Genomic DNA, 27,731 nt, shown 5'->3' on the forward strand with positions numbered 1-27,731 from the left:
CAATCGGGCAATTGGACATGCTAAAAGGGAGAAAAAGGGGAGAAAATACATAAACAAAAATATGATAAATAAATAAATTATTTACTTTTTACTTTTGAATGACTTTTTTGTTCCAGCATGATTGCTCCTGCGTACTAACCAAGGTCTAAAAAGACATGGTTTGAACAGTTTGGTAAGAAGAAACTCCAGTGGTCTGCATAAAGCCCTGACCTCAACCAGATTAACCACCTTAAGATAAATTACAACTTTGATAGTGAACTAGGCTTTTTTGTCTAAGTTTAGTGGCTGAACTTTTAAGTAAATGGCCCAAACGCTCACAGACATACAAGGTTTTTTTTTACTCTATTTATCAAGAATTTCAAGCCACTGATGCTCCGCTGCTTTCACATCATTACCACATGAAAATCTTCTTTCCTTTAAAGCTTTTTTGAGTGTCCAAAAAGGTGGAAATCAGATGGCCTATATGCTCTCTCTCAGTCTCTCAAACACGACCAATTACTACTCCTCCCACCCTCACTGATTCCAACGAAAATATATAAATGTGGAAACTAGTTATGTGGATAGAAAAGTGAACAAGCACATGATTTACAAAATCACTGACAACACAGAGCAGAAGTCATTATTTACAGTATATTATCTTGTGTTATTTATTTACTGCAGCAGCTCTATTCAGTAAAGCTTTGCTCAAGATCACATTTTTGCTTTTCAATAAACCTGGCTGGTCACAGTATGACAAACCTTATCCATAGTCACAGTATGACAGTGCACGAGAATGCACTATTGTATTCTCAATTTATGAGACAAAAGGAGAAAATATTTATAATTTTAGAGAATTTTAGAAAATATGGTAAAAACTGACTCCTCAAACCATTTTATTTTTGTTTTATTGTTATGATGTCCAGATGGTTTCTCTTATCACAAGCATTTATTGTGAATAAACCTTTAATGAAAAAGTGCTAACTCTCCAGCAATTGTTTAATTTTTTGAACAAATATACAGTATATGGGAAGTGGACTATTTTCAGAATTGCAATGACACTAACATGGTAATGATATGGTGTTGAGTGTATCATATGCAGCAGTGTTTAGGGGTTTTTAAATACTGTTCTCTTTATTTGAATTACTCACCCTGTTAAAACTTGTTGTAGGTGTACTGTTAAGATAAGATAAGACTTTATTGATACCCTTGGGGAAATTAACTAAAGGGCTGCAAACCAAGTACAATATTGTCAAGATTTCTTGTCCATCGCCTTAACCACTCAGCCACAACAACACTTAGATACTAGAGCCATTTTCTTTAGACACTTGGCTTATGTTAGCTTTATGCTTTTTTGGAGCACTATTCTCTTGCCAGCAATTGCAATGAGGTGTTTAAATATTCCAAAGAACACTGCCATGCAACACTGCCAGTGGACTATGAGATGAGTGTTCTTTTTGGTCAGCAGCTGCTTGTGCCCTGCCACTCTCTCATGGATTCCATTCTTGACCAGTGTCTTTATCTTTGTGGAATAAGGTAACTGAGGCAGGTGAGGACTGCAGTTTTTTAGATGTTCATCAGGGTTTTTTTGTGACCTCCTGGATTCACCACTGTTCCAAATGTTCTAAATTTTTTTAATTAAAGCTCTCACTGTGGTTTGTTAGAGTCCTAGAGCCTTTAAATGACATTGTAACTCTTTTCAGGCTGGTGGATTTCAAATGCTTTGATTTACATGTGTATTTAAATCTCAGTTGAATTTGATTAAGTGGTTGATTTAGTTAATTTAGGGCTGAACAGCAATTTCCCTCTAAAATCATCATTTACAAAAGCATTGTGTGTACTTGGGTTATATTTGTCTAAAAGTAAAAAAATTCTGGCGCTTAGGTGGCACAGTGGTAAAACACGCTAGCACACCAGAGCTGACATTTCGAACTCGTTGGTTCAAATCTCAGCTCTGCCATCCGGCTGGACTGGGTGCCTACATGAACAAAGATTGGCTGTTGTTCATACAGGGCGGGAAGCTGGAGAGGGAAAAGTTGCAATTACGACCTCTGCTGGCTGATTGATGGCGCCTGCACAGAGTCGAGGAATAATGAGGATCAGGGTGTGGTTCTCCGTACACAAGGCTGATCAGCATATGAACACGTCTCGTGCAGAAGTGGAAATCAGCATCAGTAGAGAGGAAGAGTAATGTTGGGAGAAAATGCATGAACAGTTCTTAAAAGTAGTCTGGTGATCTCAAACATATAGCTGTGACAAATATGCTGAAGTAGAAGAAAATGGGAAAGGCACAAATGCTTTTTCACAGCACTGTACATTTGCAGGTACTTTTGCAACAGCCTTGGAAAGGACTTTCTGAACAATATTTGATTTCTGTTGGAGAAAGAATGCTTTAAGTTGACATATGGCATTCAATTTTTAGTGTATTTTTCTCTTAAAGATAACATTTACAGTGTAGCTAGTAAATTGACTTTAAGATATAATGTATTTATGTTATCCATTGAACCAGTGGTCATTCATGATCACACATTGCCTGTATGCAGCGGTGCATGACAATGTGCCCTTGCGTTTGGACATCAAGGAGCAGACAAAGGGGTTTAAGTGGAGATTTTTATTAATATGATGCAAATTCAATGTCACAGCAGATTTGACTTTAAAGACCAACCTGAGTACATAGCATAACTAAATGTGAACAGCTGGCACATTCTCCAGACTCAAATTGAGGCAGTAATGGATTGTAACAACTGGAGCCACACTGCTATTTACAGGACAAAATATGAACGCACACCGCACTAATGGTTTTCAGTCAGTGAGATGCATGAGTGTGTTCAGTTTAAATGCAGGACATTGTTTTACAAACACAGGCCATACTTTATGTCTTTAAAGTAATATAAAACATGTCCTTTTAACTAATAAAGCAATAAACATACACTATACGGAAAGAAGTAAAAGGACATCTACACATTACACTGACAGGAGATTGTATGACATCACATTACCATTAAGCATTAATTGGCCCATTCATTCAGAAGAGCATTTGTGAGATCAGACACTGATGTGGTTTGAGAGGGTCTGGCTTGTTATCTTTGTTCTAGTTCATCCCAGAGGTGTTCAGTGGGGTTGAGGTCAGGGCTCTGTGCAGGACAGTCAGTTTCTTTCATCCTAGACTCACCCAACCATGCCTTTATGGACCTTGCTTCGTGCACTGAGGCAGCACAGTCATCCTGCAACAAAAAAGGACCTTCCCCAAACTGTTCCCACAAAGCATACAATTGTCCAAAATGTCTTGGGATGCTAAAGCATTAACAATTTCCTTCACTTGCGCCCAGGTGGCGCAGCAGGATATCCTGCCAGCACACCAGCACAGAGTTTCTGAACTCCTCGGTTCAAAACTTGGCACCGGTCGGCTGGGTGCCATCTGGCAGGCATAATTGGCAGTGCTTGCAGCAGATACTAATTGGCCACTGTATCTTCAGGGTGGGGGCCAGACTATGTGTGGGTGGGTCTTCATTCGCTGTGTAAGAACCCTGATTAGCGGAAGAGACGCCTGTGTAGAATGCAGGGGCAAGAAGAGGAGGGCTGTGCACGTGTCGGAAGAGGCGTGTACAACGACGTGCTCTCCTTGGATGCAATCGGATGTCCCTCAGCAGCGGAAGACAAAATTGAGTTCGCTAAATCGGGAGAAAAATGGGGAGGAAATGCATAAAAAAAAAAAACGGGAACTGGAACTAAGGCGCCTAGGCCAACCCCCTGAAAAACAACCCATTAGCATTATCTCTCCTCCACCATACTTTACAGTTAACACAATACAGATTTACATTTTCAGCATTTAACAGACACTTTTATACAAAGTGACACAGTACCATGACAGTGTATTGTCTAAGCAATTGAAGGTTAAGGGCCTTGCTCAAGGTCCCAACAGTGACAGCCTGGCAGTGGTGGGGCTTGAACTGCTAGGCTACAGCTGCCCCTACAGTTGTACAGGAAAGCAGGAAATGTTCTCCTAGCATTTGCCAAACCCAGACTCGTCCATCAGACTGGCAGATAGATAAATGTGATTTGTCACTTTATACCACATTCCATCTGACGCTTGGCATTGTGCTTGGTGATTTAAGGTTTGCATGCAGTTGCTCTGCTGTGAAAACCCATGCCATGAAGCTTCTGGTGCACAGTAGTGTGACAGTATACATTATGAGCATGTGAGGGTTAAGGGCCTTGCTCAAAGACCCAACAGCAGCAACCTGGCAGTGGTGGGGCTTGAGCCAGTGACCTTCTGATCACTAGTTCAGTACCTTAACCACTAGGCTACAACTGCCCTATTGATTGTGAATCACGCTTGAATTCACTAAGCTCTTTAGAATGACCCCTTCTTTCACAAATAATGTGAGGGCAGACAGCATGTAGGTGCTTGATTTTATACAACTGTGTCAGTGGGACTAAATGAAATGAACAGGTGTGTCCTAATAGTACTTTTGTCTATATATATATATATATATATATATATATATATATATATATATATATATATATTTGACAGTATAAAACATTCTTGGAAAATTATGTCCCCCCCGTAGTGAAGTATGAATAAAAATCAAACTACAACCACTCTGCTAAATGCATAAGCAATGTGAAATGTGAAATATCAGATTTCTTTTTTCTTTACACTGCTGCCCAGATCAAAAGAGCTTTAATATTTAATATTCATGTTGTCAAACGTAAGCCCATAAGAAAAGCTCTCACTTAGTGCTCTTATTTACCAGCAGGGAATGTGTCATCATTCAAAGCACTCGTGTGACAGAATGATGCCCACCCTTCTCTTTGTGGCAAAATGACATCCACACTAAAGAGCTAATTATTCTCGTCTTTAATTAAAATTTTGGGGGAGTACAGTCATCAATCAAAACCACCGCTCTATTCCACCACTACTTACATCCAAAAAAAGAATGACCAAGCCTGAAAAAAACACTTTCAACTGACAGTGACAAATGCTTAGAGTAGGCAACAGACAAGCAGCTTCAGTTTAAAAATAGGTTTGTGTGCATGTGTAAACCAATTCTAAATGAATTCTGTTTATGTAATGAAATCTGGCACTAAAATGGATGCAAGTCTTGATCAATATTTCATTATACATATAGACTGTCTGTCTATTAAATAAATGGCAGTAAATACATTTTCAGTAGCTTCTGTTAAGGAAATATATTGATTTATGAGATACACAGTGTTACTATAGCTAAAGTAAACATTTTTTTTTCATTGATTTGAAGTACTGCCTTTTCTTATATTTATAATCATTCTTATAAACAGCAACATCTAGTATATAGAAATGTCTAGTGTAAGAATGGCAACTATTTAATTGCAGATTCTATGTTTACCACTTACTGTGTGCATGCATGTGTTCAGTTCTGTTTAAAAATGTAAAAACTTTGACGCCACATGGAGCGGACGTGAGCTTGTGTTTCCCCCTGAGCAAAGTTAAATTTTTACATTATTTTAAGGCACATTTACCATTGTTATTTTATTTGAGTTTGTGTTAACTCTTAGTTATTTATTTAGGATCGTTTTTTTGTTGTTACGATTCCTCCAAAAGTTAGTAAAACACCGGGACCCTCACAGAGCCTCATCAGGCCTGTAGTTCGATCTGCGTCCTCACCTGGTAGCAATGCCACGGCCCGTGCAGAAATGAGCACTGCTTCGGCATTAACCCAAGACGTCGCGGTGCTGAAGTCTGAACTGGTTCTGGCAGTGAAAGAGGAGTTTAGATCTAGTATTCGGTCAGAGTTCCAGGCGTTGAAGGCAGACATTTTTCGAGATAATGCTGCTTTGAGATTGGAGTTCACTGATCTCAAGAAGACAGTTTCAGATGTGGAACAGTCTCTCTCCTCATTTTCAGACGATGTCGTGGGTCTACAAGCTAAGGTCAGTTATTTAACTGTGAAGCTCAGTAAGCTAGACGCTAAGTGCGATGACTTGGAATCCAGATCTCGCCGGCAGAACATCAGGATTGTTGGGGTCCCGGAGTCACAGCCGACATCCAACTCATACGTGTCTCAACTTCTTAAAGACGCGTTCAATCTGGACGAATGTCCCGTGATTGACAGAGCTCACCGCTCCCTTGCTCCGACCCCTAAATCTGGTGATCCACCGCGAGCTATTATAGCTAGAATGCATTATTTTAGGGATTGTGCTCACATTCTGAGGAAAGCCAGGGAGCTGCAGCGAATCACCGTATCAAACTTGAGTATCTCAAGGTCAAACTCCTGCAGCCAAGAAACCAATGACATTTAAAATTCAGGTGGGTGAGCTTAATATTTATTAGTAATATACAATTTAAACATGTAGGTACAGTTTTTTTTCTGTAAATCTATGCACTGAATTAATTATTAATGATTTATTATTGGTTGGTGTGTTATTTATGGACCACCCCCTTTGCATTTGTAAAATTATGCAGTTAATAAAGAATTAATAAATGCAATGTCTGCTCTATTGTGGAGCCAGTAGGTGGAAGATGACGTTAGCCCCTGTGCCCTTGTTAAATCTCCCAAAAAGAAACGCAAGTATCCTGTCTGGTTCAAACCACTTTCCACATATTGTTTTTATCAAGCCCTCGCCGTTTCCATGCCTAGGATTAAATTCCTGTTAGTAACATGGGGCAGAGGGGCAATGCTAATTATGACTTTTGTGTGTCCCCTTTTCCCTGTTTCTGTGCTGCTAAAACACTAACATGTTGTATGTTCCTTCTGACAGTTGGGCCAGCTCAGAAGATGTGTGGAATAACATGCTGGATAAGAAGTTAAAGTATGTCTATGATAACTCAAAGCAACATTCAAGACTAGAACCTGGTTTGTGATTAGTAGTTTGCACTTGCAAAGTCATAGCGACTTCTTGTAGTAAAGGCATTTTTGACTAATTGCAAATAACTTTCTGGGTCTGTTTAGGTGTGTGAAGCTTATGAGCTCAAAGTGAGACTTTTTACTTGCTCAGGATGTCTTGTTTTATGATGAATCAGGTGGAAATTGGCACAAACCAGTTACAGCTTATTGCCACAACATTGCTCTACATAGCAGCTAAAATGGAAGGAAATAAATGACTTTGCTTTTAAGTGTAATTGATTTTAAATTATTATGAAACCTACCTACTTAGAATGTATGGATTTGCTTATGTCACCGATGGTGTGACATGGAATGCATAAATCTGTCAATAATGCTTGAATGGCACAACGGTAAAGTACACTAGCCCACTACTGCTGAAATCTGGGGATCCAGGGTTCAAATCTCAATATCAGCTGTTGGGCATCTGCATAGACATGATTGGCTTATGTTCGCTAAAGGAGGCATGGCCCACAAACAACCATCTTCTGATTAAAGCTATATACACAACTGGACGCCCTAAGGGACTGCCAGAATTTCCTTGTGTGTCACTTCTCCCAGTACAGACTGTGGTACAGGTAAGTGTACTAAATATGCCCCATCCACCAGTTATTACATGTAGTAATTAGAGTACTGTGTAGCAGAGGTGGTAAGTAATAAAGTGCTATGTTTTTATGTACAGTATATAAAATGTTTGTTTTTACTCAAGGTCACTTTGTGAAGTGTGTTCTGTTTATATATCCTTTTTATCATTATGTTTCACAAATGTAGTAACACATTCAATCAGATTCTTTGTCTACAGCAGTGTGTTATAAGTATATTGCATAAACATATTTAAATACATGCTGACCAATGTTTTTTTTTTTTTATATTTGTGCATTAAGGTTTTACTTTATTTCTCTTTGTTTGTTGGTTATTATTTTTTTATTGATATGATATGAGTTTTGCCTTTTTGGAATACAAAAAATGTAACAAATAAATGCATAAGAAAATAAAAATGGTAAAATAGATTTACTGAAAATGTGGCAGCACTTGGTGCAACAGCATGGTCCTGCCAGTCTGGGTTCAGGGCTTTGGTCCCCCCATACCCCCACACTGCAAGTACATTGTAATTAGAAATGAATAGCTGGCTCCTCTGAATCTAAGATTTTGATTGTTCTGAAAGATTTAAATGACAACAAACTGAAACAGAGTAGAAGGTAAGGTAAACATGATCTGAAAGATCCTTAAGCTTTTCTTCTGTTGTGGATGCTGGAATGATGAGTGTCTGAATGAAGAGGAGAAACTCCAGCAGCTCCAGAAAGAAATGAAAGAGCTGGAAGGAGAAATTGATATAAAGAAGAAAGAGAGTAAGCAGATGAGAGACAGAGAAAGCTGGGGGGGAAAAAAACAGAGGGATTGAAAAAGAGAGGAGGAAGATACTTGAAGACTGACAGTGGATTCTTAATCTGTGGAGATCGGGCCAGGTTAAGAAGAGGGAGGTGGAGACACTCAGATAGCTGAAGAAACAATCACAGCTGAAAAATAATGGATAATCAAATAGAAAGACAAAGGTTTTGTAGAACGTGCTCTAAAAAGGTAAATATAAGAATTCATTAATTATTTTTACCCTAAATTACTGCTTCTATGATCATGGTGCAAGAGTAACAAAGAAAGACAAAGTCCCAAAGCAAAGTGAGTGGGGTATTATTACTTTTGGCTACTGTTTCTATTTTTTGTGTGATTTATATGGCCTTGTTAAAGCAGGCGTCCATAAATGACAGTGTAAGCCAAAGACTAGACACTTTGCAGGTATCTCAGAGGCATGAAAGGAAAGAGTCAGGCCTATGAGTCAGAAACATTATTAAGATTAAGCATGCATGAATTCAAGAAAAAGCTGTCCTTAATCAAGAAAAGAACACATTTTGAAGGACATCAAAAAGAGGAAAGAATTAAACATAGAGGAAATTAAGACAGAGCTGGCGTTAGTCAGGAATTAAGCTAATCTTGAAGGGCTCTAAGATGAGGAAATGGAGATGAAGAGCAAAAGATTTTGGAATAAAAACTGTCTGATAGACAAGGTGGGGCGGTCTGCATGGGTTTCCTCCAGGAGCCCCGGTTTCGTCCCACAGTCTTCTTCTTCTTCTGTGTGTCTGCCCTGCGATGGACTGGTGCCCCATCCAGGGTGTTACTGTGTGCCTTGCGCCTATTGAAAAGCTGGGATAGGCTCCAGCACCCCCCCCCCGTGACCCTCATTGGATAAGCGGTTAAGAAAGTGAGTAAGTGAGTGATAGACAAGACAGAAGAAAAGCCGAAAGCTTAATTAGCTGCCTAGGAATCCCAAGATGAATAAAGAGTAGTAGAGTGGGGTGAAGAACCAGAGAAGAATGGATAAATTGGAGGAATGAACGAGGAGAAAATAAGAGGGATGGAGAAGGGGAAAAAGAGAGGTCTGGATGAGATAAAAATGAGAGGAATGGAGGGCAAAATACGAGGGATGGTAGGTACATCTATAAACACATGGCTGCACGAAGAAAAACCAAATGAAAATAGGAAAAGCAAGTTAAATACTGTATATCAAAATGTTAGGAGTCCATGTGTGTGTTTATCTGGTATTTTCTCTTTAATTGCAGTACTTATCAGTAGCAATAAAGTACAACGTGCTGCTTGGTGCTTCCTTTTCATTTCCTTGTCGTGCTTTTCACTAAAGCACTGACCCAGAAAAATGGTGTTCTTTTTATTGTGGAAATCTTTAAGTACATTCAGGGAAAATGAAAGTTTTGTGCAAAGGTGTTCATTCTTTGTGTGTGTTAGGGGTAAAGATATAAACATAGTCAATTCTGTTGTAACAAATGCATACTACCTGAATTATCACTGCTGGACATGCCAGTATTATCTGAAAAGTGCTTTTTATTTGAAGCAACAGCCATTTACCTGCGTTATACATAGTAAATATGCTTAGGATTTTACATAAGTTTAAATATTCTCTATTTAAGGGCATGTGGCTTGAGCAAAAAGGACATAAAACCATTGGATTTACATGTATTTATGTATATGTATATAATAATAATAATAATAATAATTAAACGTGGTCTAGTCTGTTTTTTATAGCTGAAAAGATCACATAAAAGTCAATCTATTTTAATACCATTTGTTTTTGAAATTGGATGTTTATAAAACTTATGGTCAGGTGTCCAAATAGTTTCGGCCATATAGTATACATACAACCTAGAATAGAATAGAGTGCCTTTATTTGTCATATATACATATACAGACATCTTAAAACATTTTATATGTATACGGTTGATATTATTTTATCTACAAAATGGCCAACCTCTAACTCTTGGAGAAAACTAAAATGCAGCAGCAGTACAAATGTAACTTAGTCTCACAGAAAGCCTGTGCATCTTGCTATTCTGCTGTAGGGAAAAGTCTTTGATAGTGGGCATAACTGTTGTATTAGTCACCTCAGCAGTCTGTCATCTGCAAACTTTCAGTTTTATGGTGGCAGACATAAGCTCTACCGTAGATGCAACAGAGCAAAAACATTTTAAAAAGTACATAACATTGTGACTAACAGCAAAAAAAGCAAAGTGTAGCTTGATTTTGATTATTATTTTATACATATAATATTCAATAAGTAAAAACTATATTGTTACTTCTGAATCTTCAATCAAAATGTTTGACACCACTGTGTTTTAAAACACTCAGAGCCTTAGATACCCTTGCCTTGAATTTTATGGTTTAGTTTTTGTATAAATGTATAAATTCTGATCCCTCATAGACCCAGGTGTGTGCCTTTCCAATGTTATCATTCATTCATTGTTTGTTTTACCACTGCTTCATCCTATTTCAGGCTCGGTGGGTCACTGAGCGAAAGGCAGAAAACACCCTGGACAGGTCACCAGTCTATCACAGGGCAAACATACGCACACAAACACACATTTAGACTTGAGGCATTTTTTTAGTAGCTTCAATAAACCTGACTGCATGTCTTTCACTTTAAAATACTTTAAAGACACTTTATACTTTAAAATTAAGTGTTGATTCATGTGTTAAAATAAATTTTTTTACTTTTCATACCAAACCCCCCTGGAGGTGCTGAAAGAATGGAGGTAGATTTGAATACTTGGTAAATCCACAATGCTACAATCTGCAAATCTACAACTGTGACCCTTAAAGAAACATTTGTCTCTTTAACCATACATCACAACAAAATAAATGGAACTAAATAAAATAGAAGTGAAGCTATTTAAAATATTTATACATCAAGAAACATTGGTCACATTTTCACTTGTTTGATTTATTTCTAATGTTAATAAACGAACAAGGAAATCTGAGCCCTAGGTCCAATTTTACCTTTTAAACAAATGTAATGTTTAAAACATTTATTTATTTATTATATTTTATTCAGGTATTTTCTCCCCTTTTTTTCTCCCTTTTAGCTCGTCCAATTGCCCAATTGTGTCATGCTTCCTCTCCACCAATGCCGATCCCTGCTCTGATTGAGGAGAACAAAGCTAACCCACCCCCCTTCCGACACGTGGGCAGCATGCCGTATGCATCTTATCACCTACACCGACGAGTGCAGTGCAGCTCAGCACTGTGTATGGAGAGACACACCCTGAGAGCACTCTTTTCCCATCTCTGTGCAGGCGCCATCAATCAGCCAGCAGAGAGAGTCGTAATTGCATTAGTTATGAGAGAGAGACCCTATCCGGCTTAATCCCACCCATATCTGAACAACAGGCCAATTGTTGTTCATGTGGCCGCTCAGCCTAGCCGGCAGGCAGAGCTGAGATTCGATACGATGTGTTCGAGATCCCAGCTCTGGTTTCAGCGTGTGTTTTTACTGCTGCACCACCTGAGCGGCCTAAAATGTTTATTTATTACATAAACAAATGTAAATGTAACCTTACATTGTAGTTTGGATTTGTGTTCAATTTTAATGTAATAATCAACCACAACTATTTTTTATGACATGTTTGTGCATTTTGACAGAGGGTATTAATAATCCTGGAGCTAACTGTATGTGCGTAGTAGTGTTTGTATGTTTTGGCTAAGTAAGAAAAGATTAAAACATTTGTCTAATCATAAAAATCCAACTGCACACAAAGACGCTTTACAGCAAAGAAACAATCAGTGACACCTAACACCAATCATTACATAATTCTAACTGAGAGAAAAGGTAAAAAAGATTGAGCTGCAGTTTGAATCCAGTGCCATGGTTTATGTTGTTCAGTGATTTTGCTGGATCATGAATCAGACGTAGCAGCGATCCTGACAGATTCGGTCTTCTAGACAAACAGCCCTATTTCTGTTGGGAAACAATGCTGTCTCTGCCATTATAACCTTAGACCAAAGTTGCTTGGTGTATAATCTATCCACAGCGCTGTCTCTCACACATCACCTGCACACTGAGGAAGCTGAGGTGATGCCATATCTCAGTAGAAAATCTTGGACTGTGGAAATAAATCTGTGGAAAAAAATCAATGCAAGACAGTATAAGCTATGCAGAAATGAAGAAAGTAAAATAATAGAGTATAGTAACTGGACTAAATGAAATAGCATAAGTAATAAAGTACTTTAGGTACATAAACGTACAGATGTCACTGCTTGGTACGGTGGAAATGGTGATAGATAGACATAGATGTCAAATGCATAATTTTAACATGATTTGGAAAAGTGCTGCAGAAAAAAAAGTGTAATGTGTGGCAAGTAAGAAGTAGAAGCAACCTCATAATGTCTGTGTAGTTAACTGTGCTGAACAAACTACTAAAAATGTAGTAGCTAAGCTGAAATGTACTCCATTAAAAACAGCAATAGTAGTTGTACACTTCACAGAAATAATATACCCTCTTACCTTTTAATCTTAAAAAACATTTCATCCAAACCAATTACAAAAGACAGCAATTTAAGCAAACAAACCTCGTCCCTATTGAACTGGAATTGCTTACTTTAAAGTAGGGCATTAGTGCATACACCGACCAGGCATAAAACATTATGACCACTGACAGGTGAGGTGAATAACAGTGATTATCTCTTCATCACAGCACCTGTTAGTGGGTGGGATATATTAGGCAGCAAGTGAACATTTTATGCTCAGAGTTGATGTGTTAGAAGCAGGATAAATGGGCAAGCGTAAGGATTTGAGCCAGTTTGACAAGGGCCAAATTGTGATGGCTAGACGACAGGGTCAGAGCATCTCCAAAACTGCAGCTCTTGTGTGGTGTTCCTGGTCTGCATTGGTCAGTATCTATCAAAAATGGTCCAAGGAAGGAACAGTGGTAAACCGGCGACAGGGTCATGGATGGCCAAGGCTCACTGATGCATGTGGGGAGCGAAGGCTGGCCCGTGTGGTCTGATCCAACAGAGGAGCTAGTGTAGCTCAAATTGCTGAAGAAGTTAATGCTGGTTCTGATAGAAAGGTGTCAAGGTTCAAGCCAATTGAGCATCTGTGGGATATGCTGGACAAACAAGTCCGATCCATGGAGGCCCCACCTCGCAAATTACAGGAGTTAAAAGATCTGCTGCTAACATCTTGGTGCCAGACACCACAGCACACCTTCAGGGGTCTAGTGGAGTCCATGCTTCAATGGGTCAGGGCTGTTTTGGAAGCAAAAGGGGGGACAACACAATAGGAAGGTGGTCATAATGTTATGCCTGATTGGTGTATCTCTCTTTTTTCCCACTGTATTGCATAAAAACAGCTCCTTATCCATATGATACACAACATACACACTAAACATGTAGAAGAGAAGGAAAAAAAAAGAAAATTGCAATGATAGGCACTTTAACACAAAGCTACTGTGTAGGCTGCCACTCACTGCGGCGCCGGAGCTGCCACGGTATTATCTCTTATTCTCTTAGGTAGTGTTAGTACACTGAAGAGCCACTAAAGCATTATGTAACAGTTAAATATTGAGTAATGACTTTACTGCATGGTTTTGTATGTATGGAGATGTTTGGACAGTTTTCGGTGAAAGCTCATAGCTTTAAAAAGTGAACTGTATTAAACATTAAAAAGTGCTTGTGACATGCTCACAGAGTTACTTAAATTAAATTCTCTTGGCCAGACAAGGTGTGTGGCACTGAGTTATTGCATTGGGCACATCTCTACCATGGCTGTCCTTATTCTGGATGGACAGCAAGACTAAAGCCACATATCCAATTTGAGTGGACATGTAAGAGGATATTAACTTTAGCGGCTGGCTCGTTTGGGATGTCTGTTTCATTTCATGGATGCCAGTCAAAACCTGCAGAGGTGTTTACTCTACAGAGCCACACATTTCTCACACACACTGATGAATTTAATTGTGTCTGACGTCTGTCAGTTACACCTTGATGGCTACACCAAATTGCGTGTGGTAAGCATGTATACGAAAAGGGAATGGCGGTAATAAATTAGGGCACATCAGCAAAGGGGGCCGTCACAAGCCAGTTTCTTTAGTGCCAATGTAATCCCTCAATGGAATTCTAAGCTATTTGGCGGTATTTATTGCCTTTTATTTCCACAGTGTCTAAAAAAGCAAGTGCATTAGGCTATTGTTTTAGCTCTGTCACACATCATATTGCATTAAAATCCGAGTGTCAGTGCGAAAAACATGATGGGAAAGGCACCAGTGTTTGTGTGCATACAGCGCAGCTGTCTGTAAGGCACATTTCCTAAATAGATTGAGAAATACACATTTTCTACAGAAGAAACCTGGGAAATACTGCCAGAGTTGTGAGGGAAGAGGGGGGCAACGTGAAGGGAAGGAAAAGTCTAGAGTCTAATCACAGCCAGAGGCAAGCTCACACACACACACACACACACACACACAGTCTTGTTTATTACAGGTGCACAGCACGCCATTGGTTATGCAGATAGGCACAGGTAATTAGAAGAGTGGGAGGAGGGGTGATGATCCAACTCTGTCTTCATTAACATTTACCATTCAACTCATTCCCTGATCTTAGAGTCTCTCCAGCCAGGACAATCAATCCATAATCATGCCTCCCTCTGTCGCATCGGTCTGACAACTCAATTCACACTAAGATATGCTAATCGTATTCACCCAGTGATTGCACTGCGCAGTCAGCATTGATCTTCACTGACCCAAAAGAAGACTCGTGTCTCAGAAACAGAAAGCACAGAGCAACACTTATCTCAGGAACATGTAGGCTAATCTCAGACATTGCGCTGAGTTAGAAAGTAAAACAGGAGTTTGCCTTAAGTACAGCTTATTCTGTCACACACTGCATCACAGCAAAATGCTGCAGTGGCCTTAAAGGATTTCATGTGCTGTATGTTTAAAAAAACAGAAAAATTTTTTTATTTATGGTCTAGTTCAATTTTAATTTCTTTTACTTCTTTACTGTTTCCATAAGGCCTTACAAACTTTTTGATTGTCTCATAAACTGTTTGTGAAGCTCTATTTTGGGAAGTTTTAAAGAGCTGCATTGTTAACCTGGATTATTAAACCACAGTCGCGCCAGGTGTTTGTCAATAAATCACATTGGTTTCATGAGGATTTGCAACGTATTTTTCATTTCAGACTTCAGGTGGTGAATGAAATCCGCAAATGAAACCTGTTCTGCAATGTTTCAACTTTATATTTGCAGAAACAGATTTGTTTTAATTATCCACTCTAAAGATGTTGTTTTAAATACAGTGGTACTTTGAAACTTGACGTCAGTTGGTTCGGGGAGTTTCAGTGTACTTTCTCCCATAAGGATGTATGGGAAACCTGTTAATGCCTTCCATGGTCCCATGAAACTACATATATTTTAGGCTAATGCAAAATAATGGGATTCTTTTTGACACTTATACACTAAAAATAACACAAATATAATATAAAAAACAGTGAAAGGCAAATGAAAAACAGAAAAAAATTACAAAAAATACAATAAAACGTGACTTATTGTACCAAAACAATGAGTGAGGAATTTCCTTAGTGGAGAGAACTTATGAGCAGTAATAATTAAGAGAGGTTTAGTTTTACTATGTCGTTCTTTTGATACATTAATTCACATTAAGCTTTTTTTAAACGATAAGTGTTTTAGACTCTCTGACTTGTGATTCTCACAATTTCTCAGCACCCCGAGCTATAACACAAGTTTAAAAGTGAAACAGGAGGAAAATCCAGCTAAACACAGATACTACATGTGGATGCTTTCAAATGAATTTGACGGTTATTCCACACAAATGCAGATTCGTCTCATATTCTCACTTTGGTTCATTTTACTGCACCACTCAAGCAAAGCACTGAACATAACAGCAATCACACACATGTCGAGTTTAAGGGAAACGCTGAGTTTAAGGGTATAAATCTCTCGATGAAGGGCGTCAAGTTTTAAAGAGTTTAAAGAGTTTAAGAGTTGGGGATCTCATGTTACAAGGTACCATTGTACATGTTTATCATTGCATAGAAAAACTGCTGCATTGTCTAATCTGGCGTGTAGCAAATATGCCAAACCTGCCAAAGTAAGTGAAGTTTACCCCAAGTTTATTGTCAACAGATTTTTTTTTATTACAACACAATATACAAAACAATAAGTCCTTCATCTTGTGTAAAAATCTATTTAAAACACACTATACAATTTGCCCTGGTCTCAACTTTTATGGAATGTGCTGCAGACCTGAAATGCAGGAATAGATGTATATTAACAAATCAAATCAAATAAAATATCTTGGATTAATAATGTTTTTTTTATTAAACAAAGACTCAAAGTAAGATACACTGTTTTTTTATAGGCATTTTCCATACGGTCCAAATGTCTGATTTGAGGTTGTAGACTTGACTTGCAACTTGTCCCTAATGACTCCTGATTCGATTCAGACTCGTCAAAAATAACTCCTGAACAATATGATCAGTTTGTAACAGGTGCAACCTGTTTATTAAGTTGTTGCCTCTTTAACTAAGAGAACTTTATCCTTTCCACAGTAGTTCCTAATGTAATGGGACCCGGTTACCCTGTGACAGCACTTTATATTAGTATGCCACATAAATACAGCTGTAGTGCAGTTGCGCTTATAAAAGTGCATTACCCTTTTAAGAAAGTAGCGCCATTTGGTCTTGTCCATCAACCGCGCTCATATGAAGGATTGCAATTAACGGATTTTAATCTTTGGAGTTAATCTGTTCTAACATCACAATTCTTCTGAGTCTGTGGAAGATTGGTTGTGGAGCTGGACAGTGCAGCAGTTTAATCTAAGTTGAAGCTTGTTTATTGAGCGTTTTAGCAACTTGCTACATTTAACACTGTGCACTGTTGCCTATCTAATAGCCCTTATGCTTCTTGTACTTTTGTGCATTGTGCTCATTTTGTACTTTATGAATGAAGCGTAGCCTAATGGTTTGCTTTAAACAGTAAATTCTTACGTATTTATGTTTTGGTTTAGTGTGGGCTTAAGGACAAGTGCTTTCAGAGCCCCTATTATCTTCAAAGTACCAAAATAATTAGCTCTAACAAACAGGTAGGCCTTGCACAGAGAATGGTTTTATTAGCATGTCTTGCCCTGTCCAAAGCAAACAGATTTAAGCTAATTACTATTTGCCTCCCACCTGGTCTTTCTTAGAGAATTTGCTGACTTTGTTTTTATTTTAGTGCTATAAACAGATAAGGCCTTAATTGTTGTAAGTTTTAATATCCATCATGAAAGCAAACACAATCTGCTTAAAATTGTACTTGACTCCATTATAAAATCTATAGGTATCATCCAGAATATAATAGGACCTACTAACCTCTGTAAACATACACTGATCAGCCATAACATTAAAACCACCTTCTTGTTTCTACACTCACAGTCCATTTTATCAGCTCCACTTACCATATAGAAGCACTTTGTAGTTCTACAATTACTGACTGTAGTCCATCTGTTTTTCTACATACATTTTTAGCCTGCTTTCACCCTGTCCCTTAATGGTCAGGACCCCCACTGGACCACCACAGAGCAGATATTATTTAGATGGATCATTCTCAGCACTGCAGTGACACTGACATGGTGGTGGTGTGTTAGTGTGTGTTGCACTGGTATGAGTGGATCAGACACAGCAGCGCTGCTGGAGTTTTTAAATACCATGTCCACTCACTGTCCACTCTATTAGACACTCCTACCTAGTTGGTCCACCTTGTAGATGTAAAGTCAGAGACGATCGCTCACCTATTGCTGCTGTTTGAGTTGATCATCTTCTAGACCTTTATCCGTGGTCACAGGACGCTACCCACAGGGTGCTGTTGGCTAAATATTTTTGGTTGGTGGACTATTCTCAGTCCAGCAGTGACAGTGATGTGTTTAAAAACTTCATCAGCGCTGCTGTGTCTGATCCATTCATACCAGCACAACACACACTAACACACCACCACCATGTCAGTGTCACTGCAGTGCTGAGAATGATCCACCACCCAAATAATACCTGCTCTGTACTGGTCCTGGGAGAGTCCTGACCATTGAAGAACAGCATAAAAGGGGGCTAACAAAGCTTGCAGAGAAACAATTGTAGAACTACAAAGTGCTTCTAGTGTGTGTAGAAACAAGGAGGTGGTTTTAATGTTATGGCTGATCGGTGTATCTTAGACTTAATACTAACTTTTGTATTGACATAGACAAGCTTGCTGTTCCACCACAAAAAGACTTATTCTCACATCACCCTCTTTTAATATATGAACTGTGTTTAACTAATAATATTTATCTACCACACTGCTATCAATCTAAATGTATTATTACGTCTACAACTGCAGCAACGTTCATTAATAACCTACCAGAATTAATGACTATGTCACCATCAGGACCTGAACAGCTCGAACATGCTACCCAACAATCCGTATTCTGCACAACCTTAATAATGAAGCATCAGTTAAAATTAAAATGATTAAAGAGAAAAAGATCCATGGTATAATGACCACACACATGCTCTAAAGCAAATAGCACAGAAATTAGAGCAAGGTTGTACTTTTAGGTGAGTTTTTCCTTGCCACTGTTATAATTATGTTTATAATTCTGACTAGATTTACTGGAGTATGGGGTTTAAATCTGGGCTTAAAAGTTTAACATATTTTCTTTTAACACCTGATTTTCATGCCACCTAACAAAAAAAATGCAGACAGGTGGAATGGCTTGTCTAAATTACCCCTAGAGTACACTAGCATTTTTTTCAGGATTTTTTTTGCCATGTGCTCATTGTTCTTGGAATACTGTAGAGGTTACGGGTAAAGAGGCTGTTAAAGATGAGATTTTTTTCTCTCAGTGTTTAGTTTGAATTAAGTAGGGCTGGGTGGTATGACCAAAATTTGTTCCACAGTATTTTTTCTGACGGTTTCACTGTATATCAAGGTATGTTTTTTTTGTATAAATGGGACTTTTTATGTGTCTGTGGCTTATTCTACTGTCATAAGTACATACAATATAAAAAGTTTTAATTTCACCATGTATATATGAAGGTATGAGTACTGTAAGCTTTGCTTAGCCCTACAAAATGACACAATATATGATGGAATCAGTACACGTGAAACAGGGGCAATATATACAATTTTTACTGTTTATTTAATATTTAAGTATTGTACAATTACCCTTAGCTCTCCCTTTAACAAATAAAACCACGTTTGCAAACTCCACTGTACAGCATGTAGGAAAGTGGACAACTTTATATATCTCCGCTTCCAGTTTGCTTAAAACGTTGATTTAGCGACTGACCTGAAGTAATTTTGGCCCGTAAGACATACATGGAATCGAGTGTTTTAATGATTGCTCTGAAAGCTTCTTTCTCGACTGTCTATAGGGGAATCATGTCCTTGCGTATGTGGATAGTTACTGTGTTCGTAATGTGATTGTTTGCAACAGCCGTGGCTTGACAATCTGTACAGTATATAGTGTTTTAGTCTGTTCTAAACTGCAGACACACCTCATTTATTTGGCAGGTTCTTCCGGTGCATATTTGGTCTTCCTCTCTTCATCCTCCATCTGCTTTTTTTTTTTTAAATGCATTTTCTCCCCATTTTCCTCCCGATTTAGCGCACTCACTTTTGTCTTCTGCTCCTGAGAGATAACAGATTGCATCCAAGGAGAGCATGTCACTGTACACGCCTCTTCCGACATGTGCACAGCCCTCCTCTTCTTCCCCCTGCTTTCTGCAAGGCGTCTGTTCCGCCAATCAGGGTCCTTACACTGCGTATGAAGGCCCACCCACCCACACATAGTCCGGCCCTCACCCTGCAGATACGGTGGCCAATTAGTATCTGCTGCAGGCACTGCCAATTATGCCAGCCGACCAGTGGCAACACCGAGTTTCAGAATGAGGAGTTCAGAAACTCGGTGCTGGTGTGCTAGCAGAATATCCCGCTGCGCCACCTGGGTGCCATCCTCCATCTGTTTTTGTTTATTTTTTTTTCACCATATTGAGGAAGCCTCTCTCTCTCATATGTTAACACTGTCATGCTAACGCTACCTGACTCATGAGCTGTATCTTATCTGCACAGTGCTCCTTAGCGCTTTTAGCGGTGAACAACATTATGTGATTTGCTGCTTACTGAAGCTTACAGCTGTTGTATTAACTATGCTACGGTATGGCGATATTTGAAAAATCCATACGGAATGAGGAATCAAAGACGGTATACCGAATGTACCTTCATACTGCCCAGCACTAAATAAATATGAACTAATGAATGTAATAATGCCAGTGTGAACAAACAGCTTAATGATTCCAGATATCTTCGATAAGTGTTATCTTTGTAAACATGTATAGGGGTGTATAAAATAGTCACTAGTAAATAAATGTAATAATAACGTGTTTTTCTTAAACAGGTACTAGATATTTAGGTATTTTTTCTGGTTTTATATATATATATATATATATATATATATATATATATATATATAACATTTCTATTATATAATGTTTGTTTGTTTATTAGGATTTTAACGTCATGTTTTACACTTTGGTTACATTCATGACAGGAACGGTAGTTACTCATTACAAAAGGTTCATCAGTTCACAAGGTTATATCAATATATCGAGTCATGGACAATTTAGTGTCTCCAATCCATCTCACTTGCATGTCTTTGGACTGTGGGAGGAAACCGGAGCACCCGGAGGAAACCCACGCAGACACAGGGAGAACATGCAAACTCCACACAGAAAGGACCTGGACCGCCCCACCTGGGGATCTAACCCAGGACCTTCTTGCTGTGAGTTGACAGTGCTACCCACTTAGCCACCATGCCACCCCTATTATGTAATGTATTACTATCATTAGAAATAAAAAAGTCTTGTAATTCTATATAAAGTTTGGGCTAAGCCAAATCTAAGTCTCTAAAGAAAACATCATTTTCTGCAGCAGTGTCAGAGCAGCTGAAGCATAGTAATCAGCACATCATATTTTTGTTTAATCAAGGCCTGACTCGTGACTAAATTGCCTAATGGCTTGTTAGAGAAACCCTAAATAACCTTGTTATCATGGGAAACCAATGTTTTGTTTGGCACTAATAAAACATTTTTGTTAGGTGATGGACAAGTTAATATAATGCGAACTTTTTAAATGTGGCCATTTGTGGCTTGTTATACAGGTGAGCCCCACTGACATTTCAAACCTTCTTTTCTTGGGTGACCTGAGATGCACTGACCAGGATGGGTTTAAATGATTAAAACCGTAACTAGGTTCTGTCTGCTTGGTAAAGCTGAAACACACAGCAGGTCTGCAAAACAAAATCCTTTGTCAGTAATAAAGGATGGTCCTCAGTGATTTAAAAAAAAAATGGTTACAAACCCCTTTATCGCCAGTCTGTGTCGCAGTGGTTCCAGTTCTACATGGAAACACTAAGCACAAGGCAGGAGTACACCTTGTACAAGGCGCCAGTCCATCATAGGGCACACGCCCAATTGCTTGCTCACTTACTTGAACCAAGGGCTAAATAAAAGGAGCCAATCCATCATGTGAATGTTTTTGGTAGGTGGTGGAAAAACAATGTTTTTTTTTCTGGATCAACAGTAGATGGCAGTGTGCCACTTTTGTTGCCTCTCGAGTCCCTCACGCTTTCTCTACCCAGAGTCGGGGCAACCGTAGTCCATTTAATAGAGCATCATGAAATGCCAACATTTGGTCGTGCTGTTTGCAATACACAATGAGTTTCAGCAGTGCAAATCTGTGCCTCCCGTTCATTATAGATGTGTTTTCGGCAATTTAACTCATGGAATGTTCACTGCCTACAATTTAAATACATAATACTTTCTAAATATTGAACATGAGAACCATTCCAGTTAAAGCTGTAGGAGGTTCCTTACAGATTTTTCTAAGCTTTCTTTGTGGCAAAACTGCTAATTTCCTAGAGAGCTTGTTAAAATATGAAAATGTTCATGTACAGGTGCTGTTTATTTAATGGCAGTGGTGATACAGAGATCAGAAAAGCTCAGTAGCTGACCTGTCTATTATTCACACAGATCAGATAAGCAGTTAAATCATTAGTGCCACACTTTAAAAAAATAAATAAGGCTTAGGTTCTAACTTATAGGCCTATGTTAACTGATCTGTTGACCATCACAGTAGCACCCAGAGTGTGTAGATGAGTGTGCCAGTGCTGTAGATAATCTTAATTAAGACTAAGCCCAATATCAACTAAAACCATGACTAGATTAAGACATTTAATGGTACTTTAGTTGCTTCCATCTTTAAAAATTCATGCAAATGCCACTCAGGTGGCGCAACAGTAAAAACACATGCTGGAACACCAGAGCTGGGATCTCGATTACATCGTATCAGATAGAGGTGGGATATTAAAAAGCCAGGGAGGGACTCTCTCATAATTAATGCAATTACGACCTCTGCTGGCTGATTAATGGTGCCTGCACAGAGACGGGAAAAAAGAGTGCTGTCAGGGTGTGTCTCTCCGTACACAGTGCTGATCCGCACTGCACTCGTCAAAGTGTAGGTGACAAGATGCATACGGCATGCTGCCCATGTATCGAAGGGGGGAGTGGGTTAGCTTCGATCTCCTCAATCAGAGCGGGGATTGGCATTGGTGGAGAGAAAGCATGACGCAATCGGGCAATTGGATGTGCTAAAAGGGATAAAACGGGGAAAAATGCATAAATAATATACTGTATATATACAGTATACATATCATGCAAATCAGTGGAATAGCAGACAGCATAAGACCCAGTAGGGGGTGTGGGTGCCACATGGCACCAGGATCATGCTGACCTGGGTTAAACCTTGCCTCCAGCCCCTGTTTGTAATTCTCTGCAATGTTTTGGTGTTTTCTGATCAGGTCCGGTCCCACTGTTGGAAAATTTTAAATTGCTTGCTTACAAAGCCCCCACCTATTCTGTACCTCTTACCCTTTAAGTCAAATTCCTTGTGGTAGACTGTGTTAAGTGACGATGGTTTTCCCAAGCCTATGAAGCTATATAAATCACAGGTACATGATGTTTTTAATGCATTGACATCTGAGGGCTTGAAGATTATGCACATTTAGTGGTGGTTTCTCTGGATTCCCTCAATCTTTTTACAATATCCTGCATGGTAGATCATAAGAGGCCTAATATTAATTGCAATTAATTAATTAAATACATTTTTCTTTTGTAACTGACTGAATTCTCCAATTCTCTCTAGGTTAGCTAAATCAGTTTATTCATTTTATTGTTTATTTTTTATTTATGTATTTATTTACTTTTACACAGTTGGTGTTGAATGTTGTTTTCTTTAATTATTAAAATATTTGTTTTTCAATTAAAAAAGAAGAAAATGTTTTAAGAGTATGTCTGTCACACTAGGAGCCTTTGTGTGCTCCAGTGTGCCTAGTTGCCACACCCTCTCTTTCGATTGGTTCCCAAGGACTAATGGGCTCCAGCTGCCCTCTATTTAAGAGGTGTGCTGGAGCACAAACATTGGGAACTGTTTTGTTTTCATGTGGACTTTTGGTGAGCACGGTAGGGGTTTTGTTTCTAGCCTATGTTCCTAGCTTATGTTTAGCCTATGTTCCTAGCTTATGCTTAGCCTATGTTCCTAGCTTATGCTTAGCCTATGTTCCTAGCTTATGTTTAGCCAGTGTTCCTAGCCTGTGTTTAGCCAGTGTTCCTAGCCTGTGTTTCTAGCCTATGTTCCTAGCTTATGTTTAGCCTATGTTCCTAGCTTATGTTTAGCCTATGTTCCTAGCTTATGTTTAACCAATGTTCCTAGCTTATGTTTAGCCAATGTGCCTAGCCTATGTTTAGCCTATGTTACCAACGATGTTCTTAGTTTATGCTCATGTCAAGTCATGTTAGTAGTTTATGCTCATGTCAAGTCATGTTAGTAGTTTATGCTCATGTCAAGTCATGTTAATAGTTTATGCTCATGTCAAGTCATGTTAATAGTTTATGCTCATGTCAAGTCATGTTAGTAGTTTATGCTCATGTCAAGTCATGTTAGTAGTTTATGCTCATGTCAAGTCATGTTAGTAGTTTATGCTCATGTCAAGTCATGTTAGTAGTTTATGCTCATGTCAAGTCATGTTAGTAGTTTATGCTCATGTCAAGTCATGTTAGTAGTTTATGCTCATGTCAAGTCATGGTAGATAGCACTGTTCTTTATTAATAAATATATTAGTAGACATCTCTGCGTGTGTGTCCGCCCCCTTTTGCCTCGGTCCGTTGACCCCGCGTGACATAACAGTTCCCCCTCTTACCAGGACACAGCGAGATGTTTTTGGTCCATGAATTCCCGGAGTTTAACTCCATGAGGTTTCCTCAGACCGTACCGTTAAGTAGGCCAGCTCCTTATGATGGAAGCGACCCGTTTGTCGAAGGCTTCCTGCTTCAGAGCCAGCTCTACCTGCAACACCTTCGGGACCCCCAGCCAGCTGAAATCGACAAAGTTCGGTTCATGATGTCTAGGCTGAGGGGTCCCGCTCGTGAGTGGGGCAGGCAGCTGTGGTCTGACAGGGGAGTTGTGCTGAACTCGGTTAAGGTGTTCAAGGACCTCATGAGAGCAAAATTCTCACAGCTGAGTGCTGTTTCTCCAGTGTTTTCTCCAGTGTTTTCTCCAGTGACTTCGGACGCCTCTCCAGGGTCCTCACAGCTGAGTGCTGTTTCTCCAGTGTTTTCTCCAGTGACTTCGGACGCCTCCCCAGGGTCCTCACAGCTGAGTGCTGTTTCTCCAGTGTTTTCTCCAGTGACTTCGGACGCCTCTCCAGGGTCCTCACAGCTGAGTGCTGTTTCTCCAGTGTTTTCTCCAGTGACTTCGGACGCCTCCCCAGGGTCCTCACAGCTGAGTGCTGTTTCTCCAGTGTTTTCTCCAGTGACTTCGGACGCCTCTCCAGGGTCCTCACAGCTCAATGACGTTTCTCCAGTGTTTTTACAGCTTATTGCAGATGCATCTTTTCAAGGCTCAACGCAGCTGACTCCCGGAGTCTCTTCACCAGGCTCAACGCAGCTGACTCCCGGAGCCTCTTCGCCAGGCTCAACGCAGCTGACTCCCGGAGCCTCTTCGCCAGGCTCAACGCAGCTGACTCCCGGAGCCTCTTCGCCAGGCTCAACGCAGCTGACTCCCGGAGCCTCTTCGCCAGGCTCAACGCAGCTGGCTCCCGGAGCCTCTTCGCCAGGCTCAACGCAGCTGGCTCCCGGAGCCTCTTCGCCAGGCTCAACGCAGCTGGCTCCCGGAGCCTCTTCGCCAGGCTCAACGCAGCTGGCTCCCGGAGCCTCTTCGCCAGGCTCAACGCAGCTGGCTCCTGTTTCCTCGATGGCGCCCCCTGATGGCGCTCCTGTTTCCTCGATGGCGCCCCCTGACGGCGCTCCTGTTTCCTCGATGGCGCCCCCTGACGGCGCTCCTGTTTCCTCGATGGCGCCCCCTGACGGCGCTCCTGTCTCCTCGATGGTGTCCTCCGACGGCACTTCTGTTCCCGAGTTGGTGTCCTCCGACGGCACTTCTGTTCCCGAGTTGGTGTCCTCCGACGGCACTTCTGTTCCTGAGTTTGTGCCCTTCGACGGCACTCCTGTTCCTGAGTTGGCGCCCCCCGTTGGCGCTTCTGTTCCTGTGTTGGCGCCCCCCGACGGCGCTCCTGTTCCTGTGTTGGCGTCCCCCGACGGCACTCCTGTTCCTGTGTTAGAGTCCCCCGATGGCTCTTCTGTTCCTGTGTCGGAGTACCCTGTCGGTGCTCCTGTTCCTGTGTTGGAGTTCTTCGACGGCACTCCTGTTCCTGAGTTGGCGCTCCCTGTTGGCGCTCCTGTTCCTGAGATGGCGTACTCCGATGGCGCTTCTGTTCCTGAGATGACGCCCTCCGATGGCGTTTCTGTTCCTGAGATGGCGTACTCCGATGGCGCTTCTGTTCCTGAGATGACGCCCTCCGATGGCGTTTCTGTTCCTGAGATGACGCCCTCCGATGGCGTTTCTGTTCCTGAGATGACGCCCTCCGATGGCGTTTCTGTTCCTGAGATGACTCTCTCCGATGGCGTTTCTGTTCCTGAGATGACACCCTCCGAAGGCGCTTCAGTTCCTGAGATGACGCCCTCCGAAGGCGCTTCTGTTCCTGAGATGACGCCCTCCGATGGCGTTTCTGTTTCGGAGATGACGCCCTCCGATGGCGTTTCTGTTTCTGAGATGATGCGCGACGGCGCTTCTGAACTCTCGTCGACACCCCTAGATGGTGCTCCTGGCTCCTCGTCAGCGCCCCCCGACATCGATTCTGAACTCTCGTCGGCACCCCTAGATGGTGCTCCTGGCTCCTCGTCAGCGCCCCCAGACGGCGCTTCTAAACTCTCGTCGGCACCCCTAGATGCTGCTCCTGATTTCTCGTCAGCGCCCCCCGATGGCGCTTCTGAATTCTCCTTGGTGTCCCCAGAGGGCACTTCTGAACCCTCGTTGACGCCCCCCGACGGCACATCTGGATTTCTGTCGGCAGCCTGCGTGCCACCATTTTTATCACGCCTGCCTGAGGACATCTTAAATTACTTCAAATTTGCCCCTCAGGGCCCAGGACCTCCTTGTCTTTTTTTTTTTTTTTTTCCTATTTTTAAGGCACTCCTGGAGTAGTGCCTTTGGGGGGGGCATATGTCACACTAGGAGCCTTTGTGTGCTCCAGTGTGCCTAGTTGCCACACCCTCTCTTTCGATTGGTTCCCAAGGACTAATGGGCTCCAGCTGCCCTCTATTTAAGAGGTGTGCTGGAGCACAAACATTGGGAACTGTTTTGTTTTCATGTGGACTTTTGGTGAGCACGGTAGGGGTTTTGTTTCTAGCCTATGTTCCTAGCTTATGTTTAGCCTATGTTCCTAGCTTATGCTTAGCCTATGTTCCTAGCTTATGCTTAGCCTATGTTCCTAGCTTATGTTTAGCCAGTGTTCCTAGCCTGTGTTTAGCCAGTGTTCCTAGCCTGTGTTTCTAGCCTATGTTCCTAGCTTATGTTTAGCCTATGTTCCTAGCTTATGTTTAGCCTATGTTCCTAGCTTATGTTTAACCAATGTTCCTAGCTTATGTTTAGCCAATGTGCCTAGCCTATGTTTAGCCTATGTTACCAACGATGTTCTTAGTTTATGCTCATGTCAAGTCATGTTAGTAGTTTATGCTCATGTCAAGTCATGTTAGTAGTTTATGCTCATGTCAAGTCATGTTAATAGTTTATGCTCATGTCAAGTCATGTTAATAGTTTATGCTCATGTCAAGTCATGTTAGTAGTTTATGCTCATGTCAAGTCATGTTAGTAGTTTATGCTCATGTCAAGTCATGTTAGTAGTTTATGCTCATGTCAAGTCATGTTAGTAGTTTATGCTCATGTCAAGTCATGTTAGTAGTTTATGCTCATGTCAAGTCATGTTAGTAGTTTATGCTCATGTCAAGTCATGGTAGATAGCACTGTTCTTTATTAATAAATATATTAGTAGACATCTCTGCGTGTGTGTCCGCCCCCTTTTGCCTCGGTCCGTTGACCCCGCGTGACAATGTCAAATGTGCAGTAATTAAG

Source organism: Trichomycterus rosablanca, chromosome 3 (assembly GCF_030014385.1).
Source record: "Trichomycterus rosablanca isolate fTriRos1 chromosome 3, fTriRos1.hap1, whole genome shotgun sequence".
Lineage (NCBI taxonomy): Eukaryota > Metazoa > Chordata > Actinopteri > Siluriformes > Trichomycteridae > Trichomycterus > Trichomycterus rosablanca.